We start from the raw sequence: 19,137 nt of genomic DNA on the forward strand, positions 1-19,137 counted from the left end.
ACTAAAATTATATGTCATTTCTATTGAAACTTGTATGTCATATATTTAAATATGATTTCTAATTACAGATTTGTAATGATGAAGAGGCAACATATTTACGCATTGAATGACAAACTACAGTTCAAATTTAAATCAAGTACTTGACTTATTAAAACAATGATTTAAAAAGTACTTTAAAGTAAATTATTTTATTTGACATTATTACGACGTGCACTTTTTAAGTGTACTTAAGTGTGGCAAGAGTTTAGTCATGGAAGTGTTCTCTACATATTAGGCCTATCTGCAAGTACAGTTTAAAAAAAAAATACTTTTAAAATATGACATACACTACAAGGTGCACTGACACAACCAACCTCCAGTGTATAGTAGCTGGTCAGAAATACTACAGTAGCAGTTTGGGAAAACTGCAGTCAGGTCAGACCCGTCACACAGGTTAACACTTCCTGTGGTGAAGGAACATGAGAAGACGGGATTTCCTGTGCTCTCCAGACTCAAGGCAAGATGTAGAGTACTCTGTGTAGAGAGGGTATTGAGATGTCAATAGGAATTGCTGATATGTTGTCAAAGCAATGAAAAATAGTTATATTTCTATCAAATATAATAATAACTTTCTGGAAGATTTGTCAGCCCAAGTCTGAAAAGAAACCAGAGGTTTCTGAAGAGAGTCTTTTGGGGTGGACAGCCATGAAGATTCTGAACATTCATCTTGGGTGGAGCATCTAGACAAACAAAAATATATAATGTTATGCCAGGTTGCATCATGTTGGCCATGTTACTGATATTTTTTTTTTTAAATAGCTAGCATATTAAATACTTTATAAGTATCTGCAACAGATTTGAATCTGACCTCTGTGTTTTCACACACCAGCCGCAGAGAGGATCCAGAGCAGCTCTGCAGTCTTTCACAGTGCTGTAGTTAGCACACTGAACCACAGACACTCTTCTGAGCTACATCAGAAACATGAGCAGAAAGCAAGAAAACATCCACTATTGCATTCCTAAGACATTAAAAAAACAAAAACAAAAAAAAAAACAGGCTGATTACAGCAGTCAGAAGAAATAAAGATGTCAAACTTACAGTCATTCCCTCATCAGCATTAAAACCCACTGCAGCAGTGTTACAGTAATCTTGTCATTAAATATCAGGATAATATAATGTAAGGTATGGTGATATAAATGTACATTACATTTGAAAAAAGAAAATATTTAAAAAATGACTATATTTACAGTGCTAATAATTGTGTAAATGCAGCATCATGTGAAAAGGGGCCATAGACTATATCTTTCACAAATATTGTCAAGCATGAAGAAACGACAGATTTAAAAAAAATATATATATTTTATGTTGAGTAGCCTACCAGTTTTAAACCTCACCTGTTTCCTCAAAGCAATGTAGATATGTTTGAAATCTACTGGATCAAAGTGCATTCTGGGAAGCACTGCTCGTTCATCATCAGATTTGTACAGCACTGTTGGACAGCCTGGTGTGAATTTCTCATCCAACATAAGCTAAAAATACAAAAAGCATCATTATCCAAACTTTATCCAAATCAAATCATCATAATTGTTGTGCTTTATTCATGTAATTTATTCATGTCACTGGTCATTGCTAAGATATCAAGTTCCTATCACCGTATTATTATTCACAAATTCCACAAAAGTGCTCAAGTTTCTCAGAAATGCAGAAACTACATTAAGGAAAATAATTTATTTTAATTTATTTATTTATTTTATTTTTTGTGGCTATTTGAGATGCTTATTTGTGGCTATTTGAGACGTGTTTAATAGTACTTCATAATTAATAAAGCTTATAATGTTATCAGTCTGTCAAGAACAGACTGATAACATAATGTTGCAAAAAGAGAGTCAGAGTGAAAATATGAGCAATTTACAAAGCAAATGATCTGAACTAACCCATCTACAAAGATTTGCTGAAGAAGTTTCATTATGGAATACGTATATGGCCAAATTCACAGAAATAATGTTTTTTTGCTCTCAAGAGTAAGTTCACTTACGTTATACCCTTCTTGCCACTGAAAAGTGATTAAAAATTAAAAACCTAAAATTTATAGGGGGCAGTCAAATATACACTTTTCCTTATTATACATTCATGCATTTTAACCTAAAAACTTAATGTTAAAAACAATTGTCCCTGTTTCTCTGTACATGTGTGCTTATTTTTTCCAAAATGCATAAATGTACATTTAAGTGCTTTCTCTTAAAAAGAAAACACTTGTTGTGTTTGCAGTATGGGCCTATCATTTTAATGTTATGACAGTTTTTACACATGTAGAATCCATTTTCGTGAATTTATGCCCGGATTGCAATAACATGAAACTTACTTACAGCTTTAGTGCCTTCTATATACAGAGGAGAGTATTTCAGAAATTGGCGAAAAATAAGATACAAGGCAGACCTTTATCAGTTGTCCATCACTGGTTCCTATGAACATCACAATCCAGGATCCATTTCTAACTGCTGCCACTGATGACACTGAGCTGTACTTGAACACCACAGAGAGCGGCTGAAGTGCACTACCACTCTACAACACAAACAACAAGTGAAACTTTATATGACTTTAATAGTAAAATTAAATTTTATCATGCAACATTCAATTAAAAAAGTTATCCTTAATTCTATCAGAATAAAAATACTCTTTTTTTAAAAAAAAAAAAAAGATATGTAGGCCTATATATTGAACGCATTTTCCAACCTCAGAACCACATGGCCATTCACCAGTAAAGCAGAAACTCTTCACTCTGCCTTTAACTGTACTGATGTCGTACAGAGCCAGCGCGGTGTTCTTCGGATCCTGCTGATTCTGCGCACTGAACACACCTTCCCAAATAACGCCGTTCACCTGAGGGAATAACGGTGGAGGCGACGAGCACTGGACGAGCTTTATCATTGCATTGTCCATTTTCCCAACCAAAAGGTACCTACCAGTACCTGTACCTGCTATGAACGCAACAGATTTATTTTCTGTTCTTTTTGGTCCTACCGATATACCACTTTCATAGTAAATGCTCTTTGTAATGTCATTGAGGTCAAGAACTTCACAATATCCATTTGTTAAGGTCCCACAGGTTATCAGGGTGTCGTTGTCGTCAAAAGGCACCAGAATGTTGACTCTATTTTGATCAGTGTTAGTGATGTCCTTCCTCTTCTCCTCAGAAAGATCGAGTCTCATCTGATGTAGTCGATGGTCAGTAAGAACGAACAACTTACTTTTACCAACTACAAAGTCCTTGATGTCTCCATCAAAGTTCACCACATCACCGCAAATGCAATGTTTCAAAAGTACAAGTATTCCAAGTAAGTATCCTCTCATCTTAAATATCTGAATGAGTTGGATAGGCCTTCTGTTGTAATTGCTGAGATCTTGTCAAGGCGATCAACTGCTCTCAGATGCGTGTACGGGTGAAGTGAGTGAAAGTGAAAGCAGTTCTGTGAAAGGAGGGCGGGGGTCTATAGATGCTACAGATAAATTGTCATTTCTAAAACATTTAATAACTATCCACAAAGTTGCTTGAAAAAAGTTTTTCTTTAAACTACATTTATTTGTATAAGCTACAGAAGCATAAAATTTAAAAAATAAAATAGGCTATGCCTCGTTTTAGAAATTATCTGATGACATCAAGAGGAAGGAGGTTTATCGAAGTAAGATTTTTTAAGTTTGTAAATCAACTTGTTTAATAGGCCTAACAATATTCGTACACTCTCAGAAAAAATGCACAAAAGCTGACACTGGGACGGTACCTTAAAAAGGTACACCTTTGTAGAGTGCTTATTACCTCAAAGGTACATATTAGTACCTTAATGGTACATATCAGAACTGTCCCAGTGACAGCTTTTGTACCATTTTTTTCTGGGAATGTTTTTTTTAGTGTCCTGACTCCCCTGGTGAGAAAAAAAATATGCTAAGTATACTTGTAGCCAGAGTCAGATTAATTATCTGATTAATCATCATAATTATCTGATTAATTATCTGATTAATCATTAATTAGTAAGTATACTTGAAGTGTCTCTTGAAGTTTGCTATTTCAGAACAACTAATTTTTTACTAAGTATATTTTAGTTGCAATTAAATAGTAAAGCATAATTTTAAGTGCATACTTTTATGTGCTAAAATGGAACAATTGCAAGAATACTTAGTATACTTTAAGCCTGTGTTACATGCTTGATTAGTGATATTAAAGTGTACTTTATTTGTGTTATAAGTACATTATAAATTTATTATGAGTGTCTTTAAAACACACAAGCAACATACCATGAATAGCCTACAATTTTTTTGAGGTAATGGTATATGCTCAGTAATAACTTTGGCATATTTCAAATACTAAAAATTGTATGCTTTTTAAATAACATTAAATAATAACAGTATTTAAAAACAGTATACTTTGTTATTATAGCTATACTTTGTACAAAATACTTTGAACATTACATAATCTTACACATATCTCCCATTGTACATCATTAATAAGATGTTCAGTTCGGTTCAAACTGCGTATATTTTTGTTAATGCGGTTGTTGTTACCTGCATTTTTCGGGAGTTAATTCGGTTGTAGAATGTGGATGTCACTGATGTCACCCGTACATTACTGAACTGTGTGTGTACAGAACAGGATTAAGCACTAAAAGGTGAATTTACAACCAAATTTAGCTGCGGTGTATATACGTGGCCATAGGGAATTATAAAGTTTACTCTAATCTTAAATGAATAGTGCTGCAAAGTTGTCGTCTTTTGGTGAATTTCTTATGAAGGTAAAATGATGCCATAAAGATTTGCATGCGCAGGGTATTTGTGGAAGTATACATTTGTAATTAAATTTGCATGCGCAAGAGAAGCTTTGTAAAGGTGTAAATTGCGTTTCAAGCGTAAGAAAAAAAATGATTTGTGTAATTCATGTGTTGTGAAACTGCAGCTTCGATCTAACGCAAAATAAATACTATGATTTGTATTCTTCTGACTTCCGCATTTACACTTTGGCACGTTTGTTTTTCCCTCTGAAATATGGCCAAAGGCATTGCAAGTAGGGCTGCACGATATATCGCGATTTATCGCAAATTTTATCACACGCGATTTAGCAAAGGCTACGATTATTTTATGCGCAGCTTGTCAGAGCTGTACGGCTCTGTGATCAGTAGTAAATGAGGGGGAGAGGCCGCTAAAATCAGTAGCCAGAGGGCGCTCTCGCACAGAAACTCCAAATATGCCCTGCCGCAGAAGAAGATAATGCATCATTCCAGGAAATCCCTATGGGCGTCATACTATCGCTGTAGCTGAATAAACAGAAGATTGAAAAGCTTTGATTGATTAAACATGACTAATAAACGCACGACTGCCTTATTCTGTGTAAGAAGCCACATCATCTCACAGAAGTATGCTCAGCTGTCGTTTTGAAGTGAGTTTGGAGTAAAAACCTTTTGTTGGACAAGATGTTAATAAATGCTTCTCATGTCTGGAAAGATGTTTGAGGCATGTTGCTCCTTTCAAATTTACATTATAAGCGACTCAAACTTTCAGATGGATTAGCATTTGAAGCCATACTTCATTGACAAGCTGCACATAAAAAAACATTCGCAGCCTTTGCGATTTCAGATTTGCTCTAAGAATCGCATTTAAGCGTGATTTCAGTGTTAATTTCCCTATCGTGCGATACATCGTGCAGCCCTAATTGCAAGCCTATGAACAATGACTTGCAAGTGCAAACAGCAGTTTAAAGAACTGCAAAACAGATTGACTGCGTAGAACCAATCTGTACATGTAAAAAACAAACTGTTGCAAATTACTTGTTGTGTACATAACAGTAAAATGCTGCAAATCATGTTTTCTTACACTTCAAACACGATTTACACCTTTACAAAGCTTCTCCTGCGCATGCACAAAAAACGGGTTGATTTGACCAATCAATCGGATGAACGGGGCATTTTAATGCCACTTACATGTGCCAACCCCATGATCTCTCTATGCTGCAGGCTGGAGATGACATGGTTTACCTCGTCCTGCACTTTCCACTTAAGACCTGTGCAGATGGAGACTTGGCGCTCCTTACCAGGGTTTCCAGAATGAGGCAAGCTTTCTCTTGCTTGTACCCTAGTGAGATGGACTTCATAGGGAGCTCAAGCATATTCTGGCCGAAGAGGCTAGCATCTGAGAAGCCCAACCACTTCCGGATGTAATTGTTGGCTAGGCTGTCCATCCTGCTGACTTTGGACAATGGCAATTTGCAGACTTTTAATGGCCACATTACTCGATGGTATAGTGTGTGCTGGCAGCACCACAATTTATACTTCCTGGGGAGCTGGCTCTGATCTATCTTTGCCAAGCCCTCTGCGAGTTGTTGTCGTGCCAACTTCCCTATCTGCTTATCAGACAAGTCTGCGGTGTTCAGCCTCCCCAGGCTTTTCAGTGGTTGTTCTGCCAGCTGTGGGATGGGCTTCGCTCCCACATGAAAGGTATTGTTTTGCAGCACTCCTTTCTTTATCGAGAGGCTTCTAGATTTTTCGGCTTTGATCATCATTCTTGATCATCTCGTCAAGGCGATTGAGGAGCCTTGTTGTACATGGCGCCGTCTGCAGGATACTCATGCCATGTAGCTCCTCAGTGGTGGAAGCCTCTCCCCTGATGGTAGCTTGCCCCCTCCAACTACTTGCCTTCGCCCCTCTGAGAATTATCTCTAAGGCTGTCACAAACAGGATTGGGAAGATGGCATATCTCATCGCAATCCCACACTCCAGTCGTTGACATACTGTTGTATGTCTTCCAAAGTGAATGCCATGTGGAGGTTGCTGATGACGTTCCTGACACAATTTCGGATGTAAAAGTATTCCAGGGCGAATTCAATCAGCTTGTAGGTAACTGAACCGTATGTAATGGCAAGATCTAACCACACTACATGCAGATCTCTCTTCTCCCTTTTGGCATGCTGGATTTGTGGCAGCTTGTGTCGATGTATCCATTCGCTATGAGGAAGTTGGTCATTCTCCTTGCCAGGACAGAGAAGAAAAATTTTCTCTCTACATTCAGCAGGTCAACGTTCCTGAACTGGCTGATAGTTCTGCTCTTTGGGAATAAACACACCAATGGTATCTGCTTCTTTCTCCAACCTCTGTTTTCATCAGACTCCACAGCACCTTCATCACCCTAGGACAGTTGTTGTACAGATTATATGGAAGACCATTTGGCCCAGGAGCTGACGTTGATCTTGCCTTTTTTATGACCTCCTCCACCTCTCGCAACTTAGGAGGGGTGGTGTCAAACGTCAAGGTGGGAAGGACTGGGCGTGGCACGTATCATGGAGACCTGAGTGGCATGACTTCTTGATGTACTCCTCCTCCTTGGCAATGTCTGGCTTGCCGCTCCTCTTCTCATCCAGCAAACAAACTTGTGGTGGTGATGACGTCAGTAGCCCGCGGCCATGTAGAATAAAGTTCCGAAGATACTTTCAAATTTAATATTTTTAATATCATTATCACCATTTTTACAGTTAAAGAAGGGAATTGGGCTGATAGGATTATGACTACAAGGTACACACCTATTGTCTATGTTGGATTTATCACTTCTTTTTAATCTGTAGGCCAATAGCATTTAAGCTTACGGAACCGCCTTTATGTGGAACAGGCAGCTTTCTTGACAAATTATAAAGACCTTAAGGGACGCCCCTACCTTTCGGCATGCCCATTACTCCGACCTGCAGAGACACACTGGGAGAATTCCATGTTTTCACTGTTATAGAGTACGGGGCGCAATTAGCCTACACATCTTCTGAAAGAGTAGAGAATCTCCGGAGTCAAAACACAGACAAAAAAGGAACAGAAACAAGTGATAAAAGCATTGCTTATGTACATTTGTTTTTTTATGAAACTTATCCACATCTAAGTGCTGATAAAAAAGAATGCATGAAGCTAGAATAAAACATTTTTTAAGCAGAAGCTCGGTTCTTTCTTTTGATATATTGCATATTCAGATATTCATGCAACAAAATATTATGGGGGCCATGAAATTTTTGTGAAAATTATCAAAAATCTTGGCAACTTCTTAAAAAATGCTGGCGAAAAAAGTAGGCTATATAGCCTATCAGTTTTTGGACAAGCTATAGGCCTACTACAAATTCTTTAAATTGTTGATATTATATCTAGCTAAAACAATTACCATGAAAATCATTATCATTTAACTCATTGGTAAATGCAACAGAATCTGGCATAATAATCAGAAAAAGATTTATTGCCAAGGAATTTACGTTGGTATTAAATCTTCCATTGCACACATATAAATATAACAACAACACATATAATAAATAAATTAAGAATAATAAATAAAAACTATAAGACACAGATAGGTTTAGTCAGAATAAACATTTACAGATTATGAACATTTACATTATTTGTGAATAACAATATGAATAAACAGGCCTGAATGAATTCAAAGATATTGTACTAAACAGTTGGAGTATTGCACTTGTAGGTATATGCTTTGGAAGGCATTAACTGTTCAGGAGGGAAATGGCCTGTGGGAAGAAACTGTTCCTGTGTCTAAATGTTCTAGTGTACTCTGGAAGAGTACAGGTCCTGGAGGGTTGGCAGGAGGGCACCAATAATCCTCCCAGACTGTCCGCTGTAGTCTTCTTTTGTCTGATTTGGTAGCTGAGCCTAACCAGACAGTTATTGATGAGCACAGGACAGACTCAATGACGGCAGAGTAGAACTGCTTCAGCAGCTCCTATGGCAGGTTGAACTTCTTCAGCTGAACGACTCCGTGACCACAGAAGTGAGAGCTACAGGTCTGTAGTCATTAAGTCTAGTGATTTTGTTATTTGGGGACTGGAATGATAGTGGAGCGTTTGAAACAACAGGGAACTTCACACTGCTCCAGTAATCTGTTGAAGATCTGTGTGAAGATTGGGGCCAGTTGGTCAGCACAGACTTTTAAACAGGCAGGTAATGATGATGATAACAACAAAAGGTGGTTTTGGAGTATAGACTTATGTTCTCAGCTGAACTGATTTTTGCACACTTTTTGTGTTACTGAATGAAAATATATGAAATATAATGGCACTACTATGAAATATTACAATTTTATGCACTGCAGCCACTGGTAAGCATTCTATGTTTGGTAAAAATTAGGGATCTTCATAGTATACAACATGTGATGACACAAACAGTATCAAGCAATTCAGATCTTTTAGTGTCCTTAAGATATTTTAGGTTTATGTTAGAGATATAGACATAAAATAGCCTATATTATATTATTATTATACTGTATTATATTATAGTGTATTATAATAACCACGCTGTATGCTCTGAAATGTGTGCTGCTGACTTGCAGAACTAAAAGCATGTTTGTGTGAGAGAATGTTCATGAGTGTTTATGTGTGCTTGTTTATTTAAATCAGACCAGACTCTTTTTAATGGATTTGATATGTTTGGCATGTTTATAGTAAGTATGGGATGTAAGGCAGTTTACTGATAACATAAAGTATCATATTAATAATACAAACAAACAAACAAACAAACAGTGTCGGTGTTCGATGAAAAAGATATGATGAAAGCATTCTCCTACAAAATAACTACTGCAGTACTAAATAACAGACCAGATCTCTGTAGGAATTTTGAATTGACGGTTTACTTACTGTATAATTAAAAAGTTTATAGCGCCACCTGCAGTTCAGCCACATGTACAGGTAGTTAAAGTACATATCATAACAAAACATAATTGTGTTATTTAAAGCTGAAAAAACTAATTTAAAAATTATATATAAAAAAGGAATATAAAAGAAAATGCAAACTGCTCAAAGGTATAATTCCATAGAAAATGCACAGATATATATATTTATTTTTTTTGTGAGTGTTTTCATTGCTCTTTTCATACTTGGCTAGGTGTGTTCTATGGACTGAGGCAGAACAAATCCTTTGTATTCCCCATCTCGAGAACATAATTACCAATCGTGATCTGAAATGACAATGAAATGTCTTTTCCCATCATAAAGTTGAGTAAGATTTACATTAAACTTAACACATGTTAGCAGCAATTATCAAGTCAAATTATGAATGAACTTCAATATCTATAGATTTACAAAAGAATTGAAAATATCAAAAACAGACGTACAGTTATTGAGTCCACTGCTGTGACGGCTCCTGATTCTCCTTTAATCTCACAGATGATGGCATTGGACTCAATCCTCTCCAAAACACAGTGATACTGCTGATCTCCCTGATAACCCGTCACATTCACCTCACTCATACTTAAATTCAATGCATCTGCCTTTTTCTGAGAAAGAGAGATCAACAAGAATAATTTGTGCCAATTCAAATTCTAAAGAGTAGATCTTACTCAGTTTTTAGTCACTCTTTACCTGAATGTTCACATGTAGATCATTGGCCACCGGAAAGGTGCTGAATCCAGTGAATTCTGGATCAGGCAGGTAGGAGAAATAATCCACACAGTCCACAGAGGAGTTCCCAACATTCAATGACAAGATAAAAAGACCACTGCCATCATAACAGGGGGGAGTGAAACCACAAGCCCTGTGAAAAGAGAGACAATGAAAATATGACTTTAATTAAAATATTCATGTGGTAATTTTCCTTGATTTTTTGACATATAAGATTTTTTTACATGTAATACTTCAAGTTTCAGACCTCTGCAAAATTAGCATTTGTTGCCATTTTGAACCTCAAGGAAGAAGTCACTGAAGTGCATTTAACAATTATATGAGCAGATCAATGACAAATTCTTCCAAATAAGACCTCATTCACTACATGTGTGAATCTGGTCTGTTTGAAGATTTACTGAAGTTATAAACAGCTGATCTCTGTGTATCAGATTCAGTGCTGTGAGTTACTGCAGGAGTAATAAACACGTCTTACCCCTGAGCTTCTGCTGTATTGTGTTTGAAGCACTTTATTAGAGGGAACGGACAATAACTGATTCAACAGATTCCAAACTGCTTCCCTGAACATGAATCTTCCTTCCACCTCTGAATGAAGAGATATTTATAACAATTTAATCAAAAAGCAACCTTCAGAATTAGGGAAGGGGAAAATCAGTATTATATGGTATAAAACAATACTACATATAATAAAAAAAAATACATTATACAACATAATAATATATATTAAATAATAATATTAAAAATAATATTATATATCATACTAAAAACAGCTTTTTAAAGAAAGGATTCTAAAAGTGATATGGGAAAGAATCTATCAGAATAACTAAAATAATTATAATCAGTGGTGGAAATGGCCAAGATTCACTGGGGGTCCACTTAAAATCCCACTATATTTACGTATGAAATTTGCACAGCGTTTGGAGGCTATTAAGTGGATAAAAGAGGGAAATCCTCTACATTTTGAACTGGAACTACAGTCCTGATTATAATAAAATTAACATAAAAAGTCCCTACAATGATAGAAAAACAAACATGCATAGGGTCTTTCACGCCGGAGGAACCTTTTCCTAGTTCCTAGAACTATTGTCTGAAGTACCCGGATTTTGCTGTGTTCGCACCGCAGGAAGTAGGAACGATTTTAGTTCTAGGAACTCCTTTTGGGGGAACTAAATTAGCTCTTACTTCAGAGTAGGGTCTAAACCAGCACTATAGGAACTATCAGTGACATAAGTGTACGTGGTTTGGTCAAACAGATGTCAAACGCCGGCACCCAGCAATTTTAAAAAGCTGTGTAAACATATTTACTTCACAGTGGAACATGGAAAACAGCGATAACGGCATTTACCTGTTGTCTGCAGGGTTGTGTTCTCTTCTCTGCCTCAATGATATGTATTACTGTAAGTTGTCATAGGAGATTTCATCTTTTTGCCCCAATTTTTGCTCTTTCAGTCAGGTAAATTATGCGTTTACATTCCATCTCCATTATCACGAAACCCACGACACACAACAATCACAGCTCCGATCATGGCATCCTCCGCTTCACAGTTCCTATTACTGGTGCGAATGCAACCAGGAACATGGCCCGGGGGAGAAGTTCTCGGGGAACTATCCTACTGGCTAGTTCCTATAACTGAGTTCCTAGAACTATTCGGTGCGAAAGCCCGTCGTGTGTGGCAGCTGATCTGCCAGTGGTCTGAAATGCTCTTACCTTCTCCAGCTGACTGTGGGCTGTATTCCTGTGCAGCTGGGCTGGGAACTGTAAGTGATGATGCTGTTACCATGACAACTGTCGTCAGAAGTAACAACACACACTTTCACTGTTCCTTTAGATCCACTGGGAGGAATGTGGAACCTTAAAGTGTCACTGGAGCGATCAAACACTGGAGATCTGAAGAGAAACATTCATGCACAGATATACAGTATCATTTATCTGAATCTACACATATTCATAAATACAACTAAACACAAAAACACACAGAGTCTCACTCTTTAGGAATACAGTCCAGATCCCCTTGAATAAGGATTTTAGTGACAGATTCCAGGTTCCTTCCTCTTAGTAAAACGTTGTTTCTGCCATGGAAAGAAACTTTGTTTGGCTCCAGAGAGAGAATCTCTGGCTCCTACAGGACACAAATGGAGGGCTCATCGAAACATCATAACCTCTATATGATTTAGCACAGTATGTAAGTGATTGAACATTTTGTTATGAGATTCAACAAAGCATATTAAAGGACATTATAAAAACTAAATCCTCAGTACCCAGAACAACACTTACTTTATAGTCAATCTCAGAGAGCAGATCTTTACATGAATCCTAAAGAGTAGAAAAAGAGAGAGAACTCAATGCAACGATATTTCTGCTATTAACAATAAATTAAGTGCAAAAAGTCCGCCTTGTTGGCAGAGGCCATTTACTCTAACTCTGGCCACCAGACAAAATTACAAAAGAAAATCTGCTCAGAACGGAACTAATTTTTCTCCTTTTTCCCATCGCATATCAGCTTGGTGAGGCATTTATTTAAAAAAAAAAAAAATTGGAAATAAAGTGCCTAACAGGTATTTATTTGGGATTAAAGAGTTTATCGGGTAGAAGCAGGGGAGAGCTTTAAAGGGGTCATGAATTGAGAAATCAAATTTTCCTTGATGTTTTGACATGTAAGAGGTCATTTTACTATAAAAATATCCTGAAAGTTTCAAAACTTAAAACTTCGTTGTTAAACAAACACAGTCTATGTATTGCCATCCTTGTGATCCTAACATTAAGACAGCATGGCTGAACTATTTTAAATGAAGTTCCAGTCAATGAAGACACAGGCAGTGATGCAGTGCCAACTACATTGGATCAAGTGTTAGTAACAACAGTGTTTTTATGTACTGTAGCGCAGCAGTCAACAAAGAATTTATACTGTAGCACAGCTGTTCTTTCCTTTGCTTCAGCATTTGTAAGGGTTAACACATTGGATTATTATCGGATACAGAAGAAATCATGTAGAGAACATTTTATATAAAACACGACACTGCAAATGACATTGTATACGATTTTCACTTTATCAAAAAGGATGAACTATGAATAGCCTATATGAACGACAGTGTGACAAACAATAGTACATTCATTTATAATTCCATTAACACAAAACACCGTAAGTCATCCTTTGTCAATTAAAACTATTGTAACTCCAAGTACTTTGACTTTATTTGCCACAACCAAGACATATAAAGTGACGAAGTGACATGATGTGAAGGCCAAGTATGGTTTGGTAACCCATACTCAGAATTTGTCCTCTGCATTTAACCCATCTAAGTTAGTGCACACACATGAGAAAGCGTGAGTAGTGAACACACACACACCCGGAGCTGTGGGCAGCCATTTTGCTGTGGTGCCGGGGAGGGATTGGAAATTAGGTGCCTTGCTCAAGGGCACCTCAGTCATTTCCTGCCAGTATTGAGAATTGGGGTTACTAGTCTGACTCTAACCATTAGGCCATATGTAATATACATAAATGTTTCACAATGTTGGCAAATTTTTTAACTATATGTAACGAGATATTTTTAATGAATCATCTTGACTCTTTATGTTATATCAATAAGCATACAGTATATAAAGCATTGTATTGTAGGTTAAACCTAAAAAGGTTGTATTGTCTCACCTGTATGTGTAACTGCAGGTCCAGGTCCATGTGTCCAATCACAACACTGGGAGGAAGAGGACCACTGACACCCAGATGAGATACACTGCACACACCTGCATTTATTTAATGTTACAATGTGACTTTAACACACAGCAACACACACATTTTTAATGAAGAATCACTTATAGGCTGTGCAGTTCTTACTGTGTATATGAAGGATTTGGTGAATTATCTGTGACACTGGAGCAGTTCCTCAGCGTCAGCATCTCTGTGATCTTCTGATCGTCAACAGCAACTATAGCTGAGACTTTTAAATCTGAATGGATTATCAAATAATAATCAGAAGAAGCCTTTTCAGATTGATATTTATGCATTTGGCAGACATTTTTATCCAAAGTGGCTTACATCGCATGCAATCTATACATTCTATTAGCTTAATGTGGTCTAATTTACTTAGCTTGTATTTCCAATATTTAACAAAAAAATTTTGGTTCTCAGTTTATCATAAATTGTATGTGGTTTCAGAGATGTCATGAGGCTTACTACTATGGTAACAGCTTCTGATAGAGTAAGGACAGGAAAGAGAGGAAATAAGACCAAGATTTGTAGTTATCTATAGCACATGTGCGGATGCTCTGTGGTTACCGAATTTAGACAGAACTTAATTTCCTCTCTACAACACAGACACACAGACACAGACACACACACACACACACACACACACACACACACACACACACACACACACACACATTATTGAATTAGTGTTACAAGTCCCTAAATTTAAATGTGAAAAACATTGAGATCATAGGAAAAAACAACTGGGAGTTATTTGAATGAAAATTTTTATTCAAATGTAAACTAAATTCAATTAGTTGAACTTATCAGTGCTTACATATAACATTGTTATGATTACATATAACAATGAACTTAAGAGTTGTACATTGTTATATGTAATTTCATAATTACTTGTAAATAATTACTTATGTATTTAAGTATGTTTGTAATTACACATTTGTAATAAAGAAGTTACAATTTAGTACATTTAATTTTTAATTTGAGATTATTACAAAGTGCACTTTTTAAAAGTGTGCTTAAAGTAAGCATGAAACGGAAGTTGTGATGGTCTTTCCTTCCCTATAGACCTGCAACAACTCCCCCTCCCAACCGCAACACCATTGACTCTCATTATATTATCTCAAGTATAGTTTTTTTTTTTTAACATACTTTCAAGATTTGAAGTACATGGCATGTACACATTCAGTATACAATTAAGCTCACAACTACACCAATGTAATGCACTGACAGAACCAACCTCCAGTATGTAGTAGCTGGTCAGAAAAACTACAGGAGCAGTTTGGGAAAACTGCAGTCAAATCAGACCCATCACACAGTTTCACACTTCCTGTGGTGAAGGAACATGAGAAGACGGGATTTCCTGTGCTCTCCAGACTCAAGGCAAGATGTAGAGTAATCTGTGTAGAGAGGGTATTGATATGTCAATAGGAATTGCTGATATGTTGTCAAAGCAATGAAAAATAGTTATATTTCTATCAAATATAATAATACCTTTCTGGAAGATTTGTCAGCCCAAGTCTGAAAAGAAACCAGAGGTTCCTGAAGAGAGTCTTTTGGGGTGGACAGCCATGAAGATTTTGAACATTCATCTTGGGTAGAGCATCTAGACAAGCAGAAATATATCATTTAGAGTTGTTCATCATTTTTTTTAAAGTAGCTAGCATGTTAAATATTTCATAAGTGCAACAAATATGAATCTGACCTTTGTGCATTCACACACCAGCCACAGAGAGGATCCAGAGCAGCTCTGCAGTCTTTCAGAGAGCTGTATTTAGTACACTGAACCACAGACACTCTTCTGAGCTACATCAGAAACATGAGCAGAAAACAGAAAATATCCACTACTGAAAAACAGAGAGACTGATTACAGCAGTCAGAACAAATAAAGATGTCAAACTTACAGTCATTCCCTCAGCAGCTCTATTAAAACCCACTGCAGCAGTGTTACAGTAATCTTGTCATTAAATGTCAGGATAATATAATGTAAGGTATGGTGGTGATGTAATGTTCTATGGTTGAATAATTATTTTAAATGTTGAGTACCACTTTTTATTAACTGTACAGTTTTAAACCTCACCTGTTTCCTCAAAGCGATGTAGATATGTTTGAAATCTACTGGATCGAAGTGCATTCTGGGAAGCACTGCTCGTTCATCATCAGATTTGTACAGCACTATTGGACAGCCTGGTGTGAATTTCTCATCCAACATAAGCTAAAAATACAAAAAGCATCATTATCCAAACTTTATCCAAATCAAATCATCATATAATTGTTGTGCTTTATTCATGTAATTTATTCATGTCACTGGTCATTGCTAAGATATCAAGTACCTATCACCATATTATTATTCACAAATTCCACAAAAGTGCTCAAGTTTCTCAGAAATAGAAACTAAGTTAAGGAAAATATTTTTTAATTTTATTTATTTTATTTTATTTTTGGCTATCTGAGACACTTATTTGTGGCTATTAGAGACGTGTTTAATAGTACTTCATAATTAATAAGGCTTATAATGTTATCTCAAGAACAGACTGATAACATAAAGATGCAAAAAGACAGTCAGAGTGAAAATATGAGCAATTTACAAAGCAAATGATCTGAACTAACCCATCTAAAAACTTAATGTTAAAAACAATTGTTCTTCTTTCTCAGTACATGTGTGCTTATTTTTTTTCCAAAATGCATAAATGTACATTTAAGTGCTTTCTCTTAAAAAGAAAACACTTGTTGTGTTTGCAGTAGTTATGGGCCTATCATTTTAATGTTATGACAGTTTTTACACATGTAGAATCCATTTTCGCAGACCTTTATCAGTTGTCCATCACTGGTTCCTATGAACATCACAATCCAGGATCCATTTCTAACTGCTGCCACTGATGACATTGAGCTGTACTTGAACACCACAGAGAGCGGCTGAAGTGCACTACCTTTCTGCAACACAAACAACAAATGAAACTTTGACTTTAATAGTAGGCTAAAATTACGTTTTATTTTCATGCAACATTTAATTACAAATGTTATCCGTAATTCTATCAGAAAAACACTCATTTTTTAAAACAAATGTATGTGTATATTGAACACATGAATGCATTTTCCAACCTCAGAACCACATGGCAGTTCACCAACAGTGCAGAAACCCTTCACTCGGCCTTTAACTGTACTGATGTCGTACAGAGCCAGCGCGGTGTTCTCCGGATCCTGCTGATTCTGCGCACTGAACACACCTGCCCAAATAACGCCGTTCACTGAGGGAATAATGGTGGAGGCGACGAGCACTGGACGAGCTTTATCATTGCAGCACTGTATCGTTGCAGCCTGTAGGGATTTGAAGATTTCTGTATTTTTTCTTTTAGAGCTGTTCATCCACAGGACGTGCACTTTACTCTCTGAGTCAGTCTTTGCGTTGAGAAACAAGTACGACTCTGAGGGCGAAACTCTCTGGAATCCGTCAACAAACTCCACATCGCTCGCGGTGCTCTGAATGGAGGGGAGTGTTCCTTCTTCTATGTTGTTGAAAATTCCATGAAACTGAGACTGTAAAGTGTTCCACAAGATAACAACAGGATACGGAGGTTTTCCATCATCGTCCTTTTTCCCAACCAAAAGGTACCTACCGGTACTTGGACCTGCTATGAACGCAACAGATTTCTCATTCTGTCTCGGTCCTACCGATATATCACTTTCATAGTAAATGCTCTTTGTAATGTCATTGAGGTCAAGAACTTCACAGTATCCATTTCTAAAGGTCCCACAGGTTATCAGGGTGTCGTTGTCGTCAAAAGGCACCAGAATGTTGACTCTATTTTGATCAGTGTTAGTGATGTCCTTCCTCTTCTCCTCAGAAAGATCGAGTCTCATCTGATGTAGTCGATGGTCAGTAAGAACGAACAACTTACTTTTACCAACTACAAAGTCCTTGATGTCTCCATCAAAGTTCACCACATCACCGCAAAAGCAATGTTTCAAAAGTACAATTATTCCAAGTAAGTATCCTCTCATCTTAAATATCTGAATGAGTTTGATAGGCCTACTATAGTGAGATCTTTTCACAGCGATCAACTGCTCTCAGATGCGCCCACGGGTGAAGTGAGTGGAAGTGAAAGCAGTGCTGTGCCTGTGAGATGAGGGGGGGGTCTAAATACTACAGAGAAATTGTAACTTGTTATTAATAATAACTATCCAAAAAGTTAGCTGAGTGAAACGTAAAAAAAAAAAAAACTATCTGCGTTCATTTGTATACCAAAGCATTAAATTAAAAAGCAGAATAGGTTAAACATTTTAGAAATGATCTGATGAAGAGGAAGGGGGTTTTTACTAAGTAAGATTTTTTTCCCACGCAGATTGTAAAGCAACTTGTTTAATAATAATAGTTGTAGTAGTGTCCTGCCCTGATTCCTCACTATGTAAGGCTCTGAAATAAATATGAATGAAATATCATACCAGACACAAACAACACGCACTTCACAGAAATGTATGCATAGGCCGGCCTACATTTACAGTATGCAGAAAGAAAGTAGGCTATATAGCCATTTCAGTTTTGGGACATACTACTACTTGTAGTATGCAACACATGCAATACACCCTGGAATATTAATAATGATGATAACAACAACAACAAAAACTGCCTAATAATAATATAGCGAAAACAGTCTCTCTGTTACAACACAGAAGGGACTGAGGCAGATATAACAGGCAAGGATGTTTATTGATACCAGCAATCGCGAAACAGCAGTGCAGGTGAATATAACGTGAAGTAAATGATGAAGCAGAGAGTGCAGATAAGTTATACTGTCCTTGTTGATTGTAGAAGCGGGGAAACTTGGAAGACGCTGGAGAAACTTGACGTTGGAGACGAAGAACACACAGATGGGATTCACACAAGGAGAACAGGGGACGCTGGAGACAGGTAAGTAGGTTTGTAGGAGTCCTTGAGGAAAGCATACAGGTAAGTCTTAATGCATACGAGACCGGACGAAGACTGTGTGTGAGTGTGGGTGTTATATACTGTGAGTGATTGTAGTGCTGATGAGGTGCAG

The 19,137-nt window shown here is 36.9% G+C and overlaps 1 protein-coding gene, 1 long non-coding RNA gene and 1 pseudogene across 4 annotated transcripts in view; 1 reads left to right on the forward strand and 2 right to left on the reverse strand.

Moving 5' to 3' along the window:
* Positions 1–19,137, reverse strand: part of LOC127510873 (plexin-C1-like) — an 88,947-nt gene that overhangs the window by 33,945 nt on the left and 35,865 nt on the right. The gene's annotated exons all lie outside the window — the stretch shown is intronic.
* LOC127510882 (uncharacterized) overlaps positions 1–19,137 on the forward strand; it is a 70,020-nt gene that overhangs the window by 15,963 nt on the left and 34,920 nt on the right. The window lies entirely within an intron of this gene.
* Positions 9,335–18,197, reverse strand: LOC127510881 (plexin-C1-like; annotated as a pseudogene).

Source organism: Ctenopharyngodon idella, chromosome 4, assembly GCF_019924925.1.
Source record: "Ctenopharyngodon idella isolate HZGC_01 chromosome 4, HZGC01, whole genome shotgun sequence".
NCBI classification, from domain to species: Eukaryota; Metazoa; Chordata; class Actinopteri; order Cypriniformes; family Xenocyprididae; genus Ctenopharyngodon; species Ctenopharyngodon idella.